The sequence below is a fragment of the Triticum dicoccoides genome, chromosome 2A, assembly GCF_002162155.2.
Source record: "Triticum dicoccoides isolate Atlit2015 ecotype Zavitan chromosome 2A, WEW_v2.0, whole genome shotgun sequence".
In the NCBI taxonomy this organism is placed as follows: Eukaryota; Viridiplantae; Streptophyta; class Magnoliopsida; order Poales; family Poaceae; genus Triticum; species Triticum dicoccoides.
The window spans coordinates 40,632,171-40,641,344 of record NC_041382.1 but is presented as its reverse complement, the minus strand read 5'-3'; positions in this window follow the sequence as shown (position 1 = coordinate 40,641,344).

Genomic DNA, 9,174 nt, shown 5'->3' with positions numbered 1-9,174 from the left:
GTACGCGAGACCATGTCCGGCGCCGATCGTCTCTCCGACCTGTCCGAAGACCTGCTCCAATCCATCGTCTCGTTCCTCCCCGCCAGGGACGCTGCCCGCACATCCGCTCTCTCCCGGCAATGGCGCCCGCTCTGGTTACGCACGGACTCTCTCAACCTGGACTCCAGGTCGTACCGCAAGCCGGGCCAAGACTACGCCGGCCACGGCCGGGACGGCATTCAGGTGAACAACCGGCTTTTCTCCGATGCCTGTGCCTTCCTCGGCGCAGCCGGCCGGTGCGGCCGCATTAAGACGCTCTCTCTGACCGTGGAGGGACGGGAGGACAGGCAGTACTTTGAGGATGTCATGGGAAACTCCAGGTGGGGGCCGAGCCGCAACCGCAATAGCTGCGACCTGATGGCCTCCCTTCTCGACGCCCCGCCGCTGGGGCACCTCGAGGATCTACGCGTCAGGTTCGAGGTCGTGAAGAATATGCGGCAGGGCGACAAGCTTTCCTGCTGGATATACAAGCTGGACCCTGCCGTGCTGCCGGGACACACCCTCCGCGTGCTGGACCTTGTCTTCTGTAGGCTCGAGTCGGAGCCGCGGGAGGGCGGCTGCGGCTTTACATGTGCTCGTCGTCGACCTCACGCTTTGCGCTCCACTCCTCAAGCCTCACCGACCTCACGCTTGTGGACAGCTCCGGTAACACCCGTCTAGAAGGCACGGAGCTCGACACGCCATGCTTGCGCACCTTCAAGTACAGCAGTTTCATCCTTACGGAGCTCTGGATGAAATCGCAGCCGATCAAGTTGGCTCGAGCAGACTTAACCCTCGGTGATAACGGCAATGATCTGGTCTTGCCACGCTTTGCCCAGGTGTGGAAATTCCTTGGCCACTTTCGGCACGCCAAGGTCATCCGATTGAAGGTGCAAAACATTCGGTGCATTGCCGTGGAAGAGGGTGTACAACATGAGCACCTCGTCATGCTGCCCGCTCTAGAACGGTTAGAGCTAGAAGGGTTTGCCGACCCGGGCCGCAGGGACGACCCGGACCGCAAGGGCGACGCAGCTACCGCCATTGCCAACTTGCTGCATTGTTGCCCGGTGATCCGTGACTTGTGGATTCGGATTCTTACGCCCTACCAAACTTCTTACACCGGCGAGAGTAGCTTGGTGTCCTCACCGGACTTTGATGTGTCCATGGACTTGTTCCGGAGGCGCTTCTCCAAGGAGATGGCCCCTCTCATGCTCGACCTTGATGACCATGGCTCCTCGCGAGTTGCGCAGCTCCCTGGTTTGACCGGTCGCCGTTTCAGTTGCTTGGAGAATCATCTGAAAAAAGTGACCATGCGGTTTGAGTTGAAGGAGTTGAATAGCTTTGAGGTTCGGCTCGCCAGGTTCTTTGCAGAAAATTGTATGGTGCTCGATGTCTTGCAAACTGAGGATGGAAAGCATAACTTTTTAAGCCATATCAATTGGACGGTGCAGAGATGGAGAACTGACGCTATGGATCAAAGGAAACAAATAGGACGGGAGTCAGCCGACTCGTCGAAACAATCTAGAAAAAGGAAAGACGATTACAGTGTAGAACAGAAAGTAGAAATCAAAAGAAATTATAGGAAGCGAATGTTTGCTAGCTATACTTGACACAACGCGCTCCAAGCCTTAAATTCTTGCTTTCAATCCATCTATAGCATGCCAAGGAAAATTGTGTACTACTACTAAGGCCACACGAAAAAGGGGACACAATCTCTTAGGTCTTGAAAAAAATTTGTTCTTTCAGGTACAATGTCTTTATCTTTAAGCTTCTGCATGCAAAAATAAATTGATACAACGACAATTTATTTGAATGGAGCATACAATGTGGTCAGCATCTGGAGAACAAACCATTATATACTTATAAAAGGTGATAACAAAACTCCCACAACTATACGACACTATCGATGCTCGGCTACGTGAGGGAGGGGCGATGACGGCGGCACACCTTCGGCTCACTCCAATGCTTGTAGTTATCGCTAGGTGGTCTACAAAGCTGAATGTAATTTTTTTACTTCTGATGTTCTTTGCACTTAACTAACAATAAATACTCCCTCCGTCCCATAATATACGAATGTTTTGACACTAGTGCAGTGTCAAAAGCGTTCTTATATTATGGAACGGAGGGAGTAGATCGGAAGTTTTTCCCGCAAAAAGGACAAAAAAGGACAATGACCTAGATATTCTCCTCATAAATTAAATTTGTGAACGATTGCAAACATGATGACTCATTTGGATACATGGCTGTGCAGGCATTTGATGTTACTCTTTGTACAAACATGCGTACACACTTTATGATAGTTTTTCTTAAAAGACACTTGATGTAGTAGAACATATCCACTAGTCATCATAAGAAATAATTATTTTTAGTTCATAAGGGATTACTTTTTCAGTAAAATTCTATGGGGCGTGATATGCGTCCGCCGGCTGATATTTTTAAAAGATCAGCCAGGCCGCGAGCCGTCGGATTTGCCATATCAAACACACCCTCCGCGCCCTGGACCTGGCGTGCTGCAGCCTCGAGCCTTCACCGGCCGGCGCCGCCGCTTCCTTCCCACGGCTCTCCACGCTGCGGCTTTACAAGTGCTCGTCATCAAAGACGTATCTCGAGGGCTTGATCCATGCCACGCCGAACCTCGTCAACCTCCACATCGAGAACCACCTCTTTCATGGTCTCCGGGACGGCGACCGTGTGGCGGTGCACTCCTCAAGCCTCACCACCCTCACGCTGGTGGACCGTCTCGGGGTCCGCCATGGCATCGAGCTCGACACGCCATGACTGCGTGTCTTCAAATACGACAACCCCTTTCGGAGATCTCGATGAGATCACACGCCACCAAGTTGGCGCATGTGGATCTGACCCTCGAACGGATGTACATGCAAAACTGTGAGGGAATATTCTTTTTTGTTGTTGTTGATAGCTTACCAAGCTGGCCACTTGGTAACCGCGAGGGAATATTCACAGTACGCTTTGCTCCTTTGTGGCAATTTCTCGGCAACTTTCAGCATGCCAAGGCCATTAAACTGAAGGTGCTAAACATTGGGTGCATGTGCATCGTCACAGTGGATGGCAACAAGGACATGAAACCAGCCGAGCACTTTGTCATGTTGCCCCATCTTGAACGGCTACAGCTCCAGGGGTCCTATGGCAAATGGCGCAGAAAGGATGTTGCTGCCAAATCACTTCCTACTTGCTGCAGTGCTGCCTGGCGATCCAAGGCCTACGGATTCAGATTACTATGCATCCACTGCATCCAAGACATGGTTTCGCTAACACAATCAGTTGGGCATCATTATCTAATTATGACATGCTCACGGTTTTATTCAGGATGGTCAACTCGGAAGAGATGGTTCCGCTCATGCTCAACCACGATGACGGTGTCTCTAAACTCACACAGCTACCCATTGTAACTGGTTGCTGGTTCGATTGCTTGCAGAATTGTGTGAAAAACATCAAGATACAATTTGAGTTATTGGGGCTGGATAGCCCAAGGTTTGCCGCGCCAATTTGTTACTGGAAAATTGTATGGTCCTTAGAGTATTGCAAGTTGATGATCAAAATTTGAAACTTCTAAGCCATGTCAACTCGATTGTAAAGAGACGGAGATCAAATGCATTGGAGCGAAGGAAACTAATGGAACAAGATTCAACTGAAGAGTCATATCAGATGGGGAAAATGAAACAGGATCTCGATCTGCAACGCAAAGTAAAAACCAAATATTAGGATTTGTTATTTTACCACCAAACTTTGCAAATGGCAATAACATTTGTTGATGATCATTCCCACAATGTTTCAGAATTTTTTGAAATGTTTTGCTATGTTTTCTTGCGTGATGCACCGAGCTAGGCTGTAGAAAAACGACTCTCAACATAAATTTTTACCCTCGTAAGTTACTTTTCATTGTTTTATTTTATAGAAAGAAATTTTATGTTGTTTATGGTCTGGTTTTGCGCTGCAAACATGAAGTTCATATGATCTAGTATTATGTTACAACAATGCTCGTGTTAAGAAACATGTGTTGGCTAGTACAGCTGCCTTGAGTCTCGCACAAGCCGGTGTCTCGGTGAGTTGAGATCTGTCGTCATCGAACTATTCGGCGACTTGTACGTGCATTTGCGCGTTAGTGAAAAACATCCACCAGGCAGCTTGGTAGCTTAGCTTAATTATGTACATGCACGTCTTCCAACTACTCGGGGGCAGCTCGCTGCCAGCCATGCAGCCGTCATCGTCGGCTCTTCGGCATATCATGCACTGAGAAGTGACTACAGTTAGCATTTTCCATCTACTCGGCAACAGCCTCGTTTGCTGAGTAGTGCCTGATGTCTGGCTATGTCTAGGGTTAGGGTTTAGGCGGCGAGCGAGCAATCGCGTGTGACCTACCTGGTCTTGTACGGGAGCGTTTGATCGTATAAGGAATTTGGATTTTGAGGTGTCTAAAATCAACCTAAAGGCATGGCCCTAGAGTTTGGCGACTCTAGGACCGGACGAGGGATTTGGAGATTTAGGCAGTAAAGCATTCGGCGGTGACCTCCTTCGGGGAGGATCGCCGAGAGCAATTGCCCCGACAGTTCATTCGCTCTGGATATTCAGAGGTGGCATAACCCAAACATGTGTTAGTAGTAGCGTGGGTTCCACACACGCTACCACTAACTATCTGTAGCGCGTGTCTGTGACCTGCGCTACTACTATTAATTTTGAAAACAAAAAAAAACTCGACCCCGTGTTGTCAATGATGTCAATGGTTCGATCCAGCGACGACAAGGGTCGCCGAAGGTGCGGACGGGCAGCGGCAGACCAGATCTAGCGACGGTTGTTGGAGACGGACCGGATCCAGTGCAGAGCGAGACAACGGTGTGAGGATCCTCTTCCCGGCCAAAGCAGAGAGCTCTTGGTTGTCCATGTCGACGACCTGCGCAGGCATGGGCATGGGAGGTGAGTACAACGAAGGGAGAGGGAGAGGGAAAAAGAGAAACAAGTGAGAAAGGAAGGATATGGAGGCGCATCGGGGTTGGTCGCTGGTGGTGAGGTGCTCCGTCGTGGTGGCATGGAGGCGAGGGGAAAGACGGACGAGCTCCTGGATGCCAGCGGCGCGAGGAGACGGGCTCATTGGGGGCCATGGAGGAGGATGTGTGCTTGGGCAGGAGCACCATGAGAGAGCCTATGGAGAGTGGGGGGAGAGTGAGGGAGAGAGGAGGGATTCGGCTGAGGATATGGGGACTTCACCTACCTTGTACTTAGTAGTAGCGAGGGGTATAAATCCGCGCTACTACTATCAACTTAGTAGTAGTGCGGGTTTATACCCCTTACTACTACTATGGCATGTCCCGGAGGGTACGGTAGAGACCACTTAGTAGTAGCAAGGGGTATAAAACTCATGCTACTACTATCAACTTAGTAGTAGCGAGGGGTATAAACCCGTACTAGTAAGTAGCAGTAGCTAGGGGTATAAACCCGCGCTACTAGTAAGCGTCTATCTATAAGCTTTTCCCTGGTAGTGGTTCTTTTTGTCTGAAACACACCTGGATGAATCAAAGGCAGAAACTCTCATGCACAAACTTAAGATGGATCATCGAATTGTTGCACCAAGTTTAGATGGAAGATCTCGTGGTTTGCTTCCACTCCCTCTGTTCCTAAATATAAATATTTTTAGATATTTCAATATGAACTACATACAAATGTATATAGACATATTTTAGAGTGTCAATTCATTCATTTTGCTCTGTATGTAGTCCATATTATAATCACAGAGGGAGTAGTGAGGCCTAGGGCATTCCCTCTTTTCAATGAAATTATTTTGGTCGATCACGTGACAAGTGATAAAGATAGAGAAGATACCATCTGCGCGGGCTCCATAGAAATGTATGAGTTGATCTTAGTGCATCAAATACCGGTCTAGCTACAACTGGCAAGATGTGTCGACAAATGCTACAACCGTTCAACAAAAAAGCTACAACCGTGTTCGTCAGAGCTGCAAACTGAGTTCACGAGAGCTATAGCCACGGTCATCCAGGAATTTTTGCTACAATCGGTGTTATGTCATGCGACAACCAGCACTTCAAATTGCTACAACTGGCACACGAGAAAGCTACCACAGGTGAGAAAAAAAGGCTCCAACTAGAAATACAAGAAAGCTGAGGTGGGGCACCATGGAAGCTGCAATCGGCACCTAAGAGCTACAACTGTTGATGGGAAAATCTCCAACTGTCAAAAAAAAAGCTTCAATTGGAGGTGACAACTGACAACAGCTATGGACGGATAGCGAAAGCTGTGACCGGCTATGCCAAAGTTACAACCAGCGTCTATAGAAGCTTCCACCATGTACGATAGTGACCACGGCGAGATTTTCGACTCGGCAAGCCAGGGGGGCTGCAACTGACGCTGCTGGCGACCTGAGGGACCCCAGTGAGCGTCGAGCACCAGCGCTGTGAGTGTGAGCGATGGCGTCGTGGCCATGGGCGGCTTTGCGGTGCAGCGGCTGTAGCAGTGCATCCAGCGGCGATGGCAAAGTTGTCGGCGAGGCGACGGCGAGCTGGTGAGCTGCGACGCCGATGCTGCAATGAGGCCTTGGTGGGAGGCAAGCGCGAGCTCGTGATTCGGCGGCCTGCCACTGCGCGTGCCTGAGATGTAGTGGAGGAAGACGACGCACAACGGCACAAAGCAAAATCCAACAGTTAGTGTTGGGCAGATCGGAAGGCTGAGGCGAGGCCGACCAACATTTGGGCCGGTGCGCCGGCGCCTATCACTGCCCTAAATATATACCGCAACCAAATTGTTGGAGGATGTCAGCGAGGAGCTGCAGTCTATTTACAAGTTACTACGGCGTAAGGATTGCGTAGCCAGGATCTGAACTCCATTGCAATCTCCTCCTTGTGTGGAGACAGTGGAGCCACTAATGTGACCGAGAATTCCTCCAACGCTGCAGCCCTGGACACCAGGAATTGTGCCAGTATCCTGTCGAATGCATTCCCGTTGTACTTCTCAATGCTGATCCTTCTCAGCCTATGATCCAAGCAGGGGATGTGCATCCGCCACAGATTGTTGGTCATTTGGTCATAGTCCACGGCCTCCTCGACGATGCTGCAGTTCTCCGGCTCGTCTTCGTCCGAATCATGTAAGAGTGGTAAGGCTTCCTGGGCTCAGGAGCAACAGGAAACAGCGACAGCACTTGAAGGTTCCTGGCATTGGCGAGCAGGACGACAACGGACCGGACGGCATGCTCGGTGGCAAGGAGGCCCTTAAGGACTAGCTGCAGGCGGCCTGCGATGGCCTGCGACGGCCACAAACTCGCTGCAGTAGTATGCCATCGACGGGCGCAGGGCGAGGTGGAGATACGTGTGGTTCCTGCACCAGCTGACGAGACCCATGAGCGGAGCGACTTCCATTGGTGATTTGCTGCTGAGGTCCTCGCAGATGTCCATGGTCACCGCCGCGACGCCTTCGTAGCCGGTAACAAGGAGGAACGAGGTGTCTGGAGGGAGTCCGCCCTTGTACCTCAGCGAACACAGGCATGGTGTGTACAGCACGACGCGCTGGGCGTTGTGACAGCAGACCATGGCGAAGCTCCGGAGGCGGTCGGCGGGCACGGAGCACGGTGATCTCCGTGGCGCCCGGGCACTCCTCAAGCGTCAGGTCGGCGAGGAGAGGGCATCCGTAGAGCAGCTGCAGGATCACCTCATTAGCGGCCATGATCCGTTTGAGGCAGAGCGTCTGTAGCGACGCCGAGAAGACGCCGACGCCAAAGCCCGAAGGCAGCTCAAGCGTCCAGTTTGTGAGGCGCAGCCGGCGCAGCGTGCGGCACCGGAAGAGCAGCGGTGGCGTTTTGTTGTAGCTCCTCCCGTATACCGCGTCGAAGTCTGCCGAGGACTTCTCGGACCAGAAGGGGCAGAGTCTGCGGCGGGAGGTGTACGGGCAGCGCAGCTCGACGTCGACCTCCTCGACGCCGGAGCCAATGACGACGCCGATCCACTGATCGAGTAGGCCCACCGGGGGGTCGACCGTGAGGAGTCGGAGGGCGCGGATCGGCCCCTTGTAGAAGATCATGGTCCCCACCAGCATGTCGAAGCACACGGCGACACCCCTCCTCCGCCGGGTCCTGGGATCGACCAGGTCGACGACGGGCACGGCGGCCAAGGCATTGCGCCACCGGCGGGACAGCGCGCAGGCGCGCGCCACCTCATTGGACGAGAGATGGGACAGGACACGCACCAGCGCCGTGTCCGGGAGAGCGCTCAGCCGGTCGCCGCCGAGGCAGTGGTAGTACGGCTGCATCTCAACGTACCTACGCGTCGGGCTGTTGAGACGTGAGACGCGTTCCTACCTGTAGACTTGTTAGGAAATCCCACGTTTTGTTAAGAAATCACGTCGGTTTCGGACGAAAATTTTCACGTCGGTTTCCAAGTTTGTCACGAAATTATGGCCCTGTTTGATTCATAAGTCTTAGAACTTTTTTTAGTCCTAACTTATAAGTCCCAAATCCCTAAAAAGTCCCTACCTGTTTGTAACGACCAACGATGATGTACGTATATGGAGGATCGATTGGAGGGCATAAAACTCGTCCGCCTCCACCTGTACCATGGACGCCTGCATACCGCCTGCCTCACCGCGGCGGACGGGCTCCCGTTGTTTTCTCGGATGACATGTCTCGTGCTGCAGGATTTGTGTTGAGTTTCATTCATTCATATATATATGTATTGACCCCCTTCTTCAAATTAGATGTTTCGGAAGCGGGATGAACTCCTAGCACCAGCTCGCATGCGAGCAATTCAAGAGGAATTGGCAGCATTCTTTCTTGACCACGTGATCGCTGAAGACGGAGAATACTATGTGGACCATGAGTCCGTATGATTATATTTGTAAGAGATAACTATTGTATATATGTAGCCGGTAGTGTCGGATAGATATACGAGAACTTGTTGTTCGACCAATCTCTTGGAGAAGGAGAGGTGGTTCGATATCACTTCTCTCTGTATGCATATATGTTCATGACGATCTTCTGTTTCCTTCGTTTGCTTACTAGCTAGCTAGCGTGTCTAGTCCTCTCTATACGTATGTATAGTACGTAGCGTCGACCAAGCACGGACATAAGAGAGGACACTTCTCTCTATTAATTATAGCTAGCTAACACAATATATGAAACACCTAAATTAACCCCCCAAA